Source organism: Pteropus vampyrus, unplaced genomic scaffold (genome assembly GCF_000151845.1).
Source record: "Pteropus vampyrus isolate Shadow unplaced genomic scaffold, Pvam_2.0 Scaffold37, whole genome shotgun sequence".
NCBI classification, from domain to species: domain Eukaryota; kingdom Metazoa; phylum Chordata; class Mammalia; order Chiroptera; family Pteropodidae; genus Pteropus; species Pteropus vampyrus.
Window position 1 is genome coordinate 7,508,601 of NW_011888818.1, and position 6,278 is coordinate 7,514,878.

A 6,278-nucleotide genomic window follows, 5' to 3' on the forward strand; every position below is an offset into this window, starting at 1 on the left:
AGAAGCCAGACACAAAACAGTACATACTGGATTATGTATATGAAGTTCAAAAATAGACAAAACTAATCTCTAGAGATAGAATTGAGAAAAGTGGTTACCTCAAAGAGAGGGTGTCTAACCACCCTGTCCTTTTGCCACTGTCATGTGCATCACACTTTTCTGTAATAATTTGTTGAAGTGGCTAATATGTTATGTCCTCAATAAATATTTAAATGAATGATTGAATGAATGAATGAATGAATGAGAGCAAGGATTGGGGAAAAGGAAAAAGCTAGTTATAAAATTCAGGTCATAGTGACAAATACCATCTCTATATGAGGAGGCTCCCAGAAAACACAGGGAGCACATTTGGGGTGGGCAGGTTTACACACTATTTCTTGACTGGATAGATTGCTTCTGCTATCACTTTTCATTGCTGTAATAAGTGCTTGTGCTTCAACTGCCTAATTTGTTAATTCTAGCTCTTATTCCTCATACTATGGGTAGAGCGAATAACATGCCCACCCCCCTCATTTCACATGTGAGAAAACGCAAGCACAGAAAGGAATTCATTCAAGGTCACAGAATAAGCTAATAGCATAGAGGGATTGGAATCAGTTCCCCTGACTACCAGGCTGGAGATCAATACACAATGATGAATTCTCTGTGACTCTATAGGCCGTGTGTCCCTAGTGTGTCCGTTATGAGAACTGGTATTTACAAGTTCCATTGAAGTTCCTTCTATTTCCTACCAACCTTGTACCAGAACACCCGCTGTATAGCATTGATAAAGCCAGTTCTCTTCTGGGTCCCTGCTTGATGCTGCCTGGGCAGGGGACCCCTGGGGCCCTCCCCCTCGTGCCCTGAGTAAAGGTCCCTGCAGGAGTCTTCACATGGCAAAATGCATGTATGTGTGGGACCCACTAGTTGCCAAGCCAAATATGGCTCCAGATTATTCTAGGGAACAAATATATTGTTTTGCTCTGGATTGCAGAAATGGCTAATTAGGGATTTTTATTTTGAGCCGTGTTCCTTGGAGCTAGCAGACAGATGGAGTAGGCGACTTGCTCCAGGGGCATTGTTTAGCAGAGGGAACTATCCATTTCAGCCCATTATGAGAATATGCCAGAGCCTATTGCTGCCTGACTCCTGCCTTTACGGCCCTAGACAATGGCCTCTTGGAAGGCTTCCTGTCTCCCTTCTCTGAGAGTGACCCTAAAAATACAAGCAAAAGCCCTTATCAGGAATATATTACCCTACTCCCTAGCCAGATAATTGTCCGAGGGAGGATAGCAAAGGCCTTTCCTATATGAAACTGAGAATGAGAATCTATTTATCACAGCATGCTGACATAAAGAACACAGAATCTCCTAGTGGCCAGGTTTTCAGTCATCAGTGAGAGAGAAAAGGAAGAGCTGAGAACATCTGGAAAACTCTTAGCCCCTGGTTCTACTAGCTCTGGAGACCAGCTGTGTCCCTATCCCTTTGTAGTTGGTTGTTTGACACTCCCCTGAATTCTGTGAGCTGATAAATTCCGTGGTGTTTTTTTTTTTTTTTTTTTTTGGTATAAACTAATTCTGGTTGCATTTCAGTCACTTGCAATCAGAAGCCTAGCCTAAAGGTGGTAGACAGGATTCAGAGAAACACAGAGGGCTATAGCTCAATAGCCTAACTGTGGAAGCACTGCTGGAGTATTACGGAGTTATGTTGTCAGATCCCAGTACACCAACCAATCTACTTCAAAACCATTGTAAGATGGGAAGGAGAGAGGGTAAAAGACAGCGACATGAGCTCAGGTGAAAAGAAGCAAGAGGAAGCCAAGGAGAAGAGAAACATGCCAGGTAGGTTTAGCAGGCTTGTTTTTGATTCCAGTTCTCTTCTAGAGCTATAGATCTCATTCTACTCTTTTAGCCTCTTTTTCACCTTCTCAGCTCATGAATTGAAAATCAACACTTGGGACACTAATCAAATAAAAAAAAATATCAAGGTCTAAGTTTATCATTGCTCACAAAGGGAGAACCAGGCTTAGATAACAAAAGGGTAGTGAGAGGCTGATGCCGAATGCCAGGGCGGGTAGTGCTGTGGAGAAGTCATTGTGTCCATCCCCCTGCCTCTGGCCCTCCTAGAATCCATCCTAGTCACACCTCTTCTGTGATCATCTACCTCTCAGCTCTGTCTGATATTGACTTTGTCCCAGGCAGATGTAGAATGGATGAGAGAATAGCTTAGAAGCTGTCTTGGAAAAAATCTAAGAAACTTTTCCTAAATGGTTTGAAGCCACCTTTTTCTCCCTTTTTCCACCTCCCCCATGACCCAAACTAGAAAGAACAAAAGTAACAAGGGTGCAGAAGCTCTCACACCCCATATCCCTACCTCAGTCCATGCCAGAAAAGCCTTATCTCCAGTGCCCACTGTGGGGATGTGAGGAAGGCTCCCACCGAAGTGCCTTTAGGTGAAGCATTAGGCCCTTAGGTCATAGAAAAGGAAATACTAAGACCTGTGAAAAGATTCTCATCCTTACTGATAATTTTTACAATGCAAATTAAAATATCACTGGAAAATCTCTTTCTACTTACCAATTGGCTCTCGTATGCTGCTATCTGGCCCCAAAATTGGAACAATCATTTTAGAAGACGGTTTGACAATGTAATAATTTTTAATGTTTGTACCTCTGACCTAGGAATTCTACTTTTTGGAATCTAGCCTGCATTTATACTATAGATTCAAATCCTGGCACCATCATTTATTAACCTTTTAAGCTTCGGCATGTTTCTTAACCTCTGCATCTGTGAAATGGAGATAATAACAGTGCTCATCAAGTTGTTGTTGTATTGCTTTACTATGTAAGCAATACATAGTAAAGCTCTCAATATCTGCTAAATAGTGCCCATAGAAAAAGTGGTATATAAATGTTAGCTAGCAATCTGTACTATCATTGCTTCCATCATAAAAGGCTATACATAAACAGATTCTTTATAATAGCGAAAAACAGGAAACTATCAGGGTAAAAAGTTATGTATTTCTACATGATGGAACACTCTGTGGTAGTTGTTAACAATGCTATAGATTAGTCTGTACCATGATTGGGGAAAAAGAAAATTGTTCAAGGTACAATGTTAGTTATAAGGGTATGTATAGCATGCTACAACTGGTATAAATAATAATGATGATGATGATGTCACAGTTAAATAGATGAATGTTGAATGAATGTGCATAAAAAAATCTATAGGAATCAATCTGAAAGTTTTTAAATGTATATATCTGAGTATAGAATTGGGGAATACATTTTCATTATAAATTTTAACTTGGTTGTCTTTTTCCAATGAGCCAATATGACTTTTGTGGGCATTAAAAAATAGTAACAATAAGGACTCAAACCATAAACCAATGTCTGGCTACGGGCAGAGAAGAAGGAGGAGACAGAAAAAGACTCTCATGGTGGGTGCCTTGCCACAGGGATGGATGATTGGACTCTTTCTGCCCTAGTGGTCAGCAAAGTCTAGGGGCACTGCAGGGGCCTTGAGGAGGAGATCTGTGTACTGCAGAGGTTACAGTTAAAGGCAGATTTCATCTCTGCTGCAGCCTTGTCCTTGTTCTCGTTACTTTGATGGCTGGATCTTGCCTCTGTCTCTGCCCTCAAAAAAATCCTTTAGGAAGAGAAAAAGAGAGAGAGTAGAGAGAGAAGATGGGAGAGAAGAAGAATGGAGAGAAAAGGGGGAGAGAGGAGAGGCAGAGGAGAAAGAGAAGGCTGAAAGATGTTGTGTTCCTGCATCTCCATGGCCCCAGGAAGTGGGATGTGGAACTGCTCCTCGGCTCTCAGGAGTCACCATGGAGACTGAATGCTGGCCTCTCCATGAGTAATACTCCGAGGCAGCTGTCTTCTTGGAGTCTTTTAAAATACATACGCTATTATTTGAACACAATGATATTTAGAGCAGAAAGATCAAGGTGGGGAGGGGGGAGGGGTAGTAGCATTACTGGAATAACAGGGGTTCGGTCCTTCCCAGAAGAGAGAGATGGGAGACTTACTCCTACCGATCGCTCCCCTCCTCCCTCCTTGGATCCAGAGCTTCCAGTCTCACCCACTGTGGCATCAGCATCTGAAGGGCCCTCGCAGCTCCTGGCACAGGGCTGTACTCAATGAACATTTGATGAATGAATTTGTTCATTCATTAATTCATTCACTAATTGTCAGTTCAGTGCTTGTCTAGAAAGTAAACTCTCCTTCCTCTACTTTTTGCCCTAGGGATTAAAAATTTACTCTCATCCTCCCTGATCCCCCGCCCCCCCACACACACCACAACCACCTGCACCACCACCACAACCATCACCACCAACAACAACAACTTCCACACTGGCTCCCAGGAACCTTGTATACACTCCTCTTCAGCATGCGTCTGATATGACCCACAGTGTTCCTTTCCATGGTAGTCACTCCAGGAAATTCTTGCAGGGATGGACACCATCCAGATCGAGTTTGCACTTCATACCCTACTTGAAAAGCTAGAGCGAGATCCTCCATCTAAAGTCATCCTAGAGTGAATCTTTTTGTAAAATAAATGATCTTTTCCTAAGTATCTTGTGGAACAGGCTAGCCTAGGCTTGACTCTTAGTCTCACCACTGAATAGAAGTGCGGCCTTGAGCAAGTTATTTAACCTTTTCGAGTCTATTTCCCATCTGTGAAATGTCTCCGATTCCTTCCTCCATTGAGCTTTTGTGATGATTAACAATGTTTTTAAAGTGCTCAATGTGTGTGATTTCCCTTTATCCCTTTTTGTAAATTTGTGTTTTTATATTTGAAGTATGAATTAAAGTGGAGCTCACAGGTCTAAGCTCCTCTCTCTTCCATTCCCTCCCAAAGACCTTTACTCTATCTGAGCCTAAGCTGTTAAAATTTGGGGGTAAAAGGGGCTGTGCTGGGAAGGACTACGAAATGTCCATTCCCCCTTCATATCTTCTCTTCCTCCTCAAGGAACCAAATGCAGATGAAACTGCCTTCCACAGGTAATCATTCCATGTATGAGAGAGTATGTATGTTCATGTGTCCACTGAAGGTGAATGGTGCAGAGATGGGGGTGTGGGCCAGAATACACCCAGAGCACAAGCTATGCTCTCCATCTCCTTTCCCACTCACATCCTCTTCCCAGCTCTACCCCCGGGGCCTGGTTTCTAACAAGAAGAAGTTGGAGGAACTTGGACCCTTGTTTTAGCACAGACGTAGCCCAAGGACCCTTAGCAGAAAGCAGCAATGGCCTGGGAACTTGCCAAAGGAGTAGGGGAATTATCCATGACTAAGAAGGAGGAGGATTGCTGTGGCAGAGGGAAGAACAGCAGAAGGGACAGGGAACCTGGGGCTGGCCAATCTGGCCCGACGGGGCAACCTGGGGAGCCCTGGACACTGGTTTAGCCAAACCCCTCTGGTCCTCCTCCCTCCCAGGCTGCAAGATGCCAGAATGAATTTGAGACATGTGTGCCCTGCGTGTCTGGTGTGGGCTCACCTGGTCTTGGCAATGCATTTGGATTAGAATCAAACTCCGATTTGAAATAAAGTTTAAAGGAAATCGTGCTCTGTGTGTCTAATCTTTGCAGACATGTGTGGGTTTCTGAATTTCCTACATGCAAACATATGTGCTGCTAACATAGAATTATATCTGTGGCATTCATTAAAATATGTGCATAACTCTGTGAAAACCTTTGTGTGATTTCCAGACACGAGAAGATGAATGCAAGTGTGTCCGCATGTGTTTTGCAGGTGATCATGTGATGACATATTCTGTGAACATGCCTGTAGGGTCCTTGTGGGTTGAGGGTGGGGCACAGCTAGGGATAGAGATAGGTCTCAGGTTCTCATTAAATAAAAACCAAAATCTACCTTCTGACCCATAGTAGACACTTAAGGAAAGAATATTGAATGAATGAACATTGAGAAATTGAATGAATGAATGTTTGGATAATGGAGATAGGGTGAAAGGCTGAAGAATTTGGTGGGCATTCTGGCACTCTCTCGAAAAGGAGAGAACTGGTGGGTAAGGGGGGCTGGGAGATACAATGTCAGTCATGCTGTAGCCCATAACCCCTGAATGGCTTTGTTCTCATTCTTAGGAAAGCAGGGAAGGAAGAGGGAATCCCGCCCTTGCTCCCCAGAGTCCAAAGAACTGATATTCTTCCTAATGAAAAACATGCTGTCCCATGGACTTAATTCCCCAGTTTGGTTCCAGAAAGGAATTAAGCCAGCTGTAATATAAAATAAAATCTAAAAAATTTTTTTTGAAAGATGAGAAAATAAGACAGGAAAAAC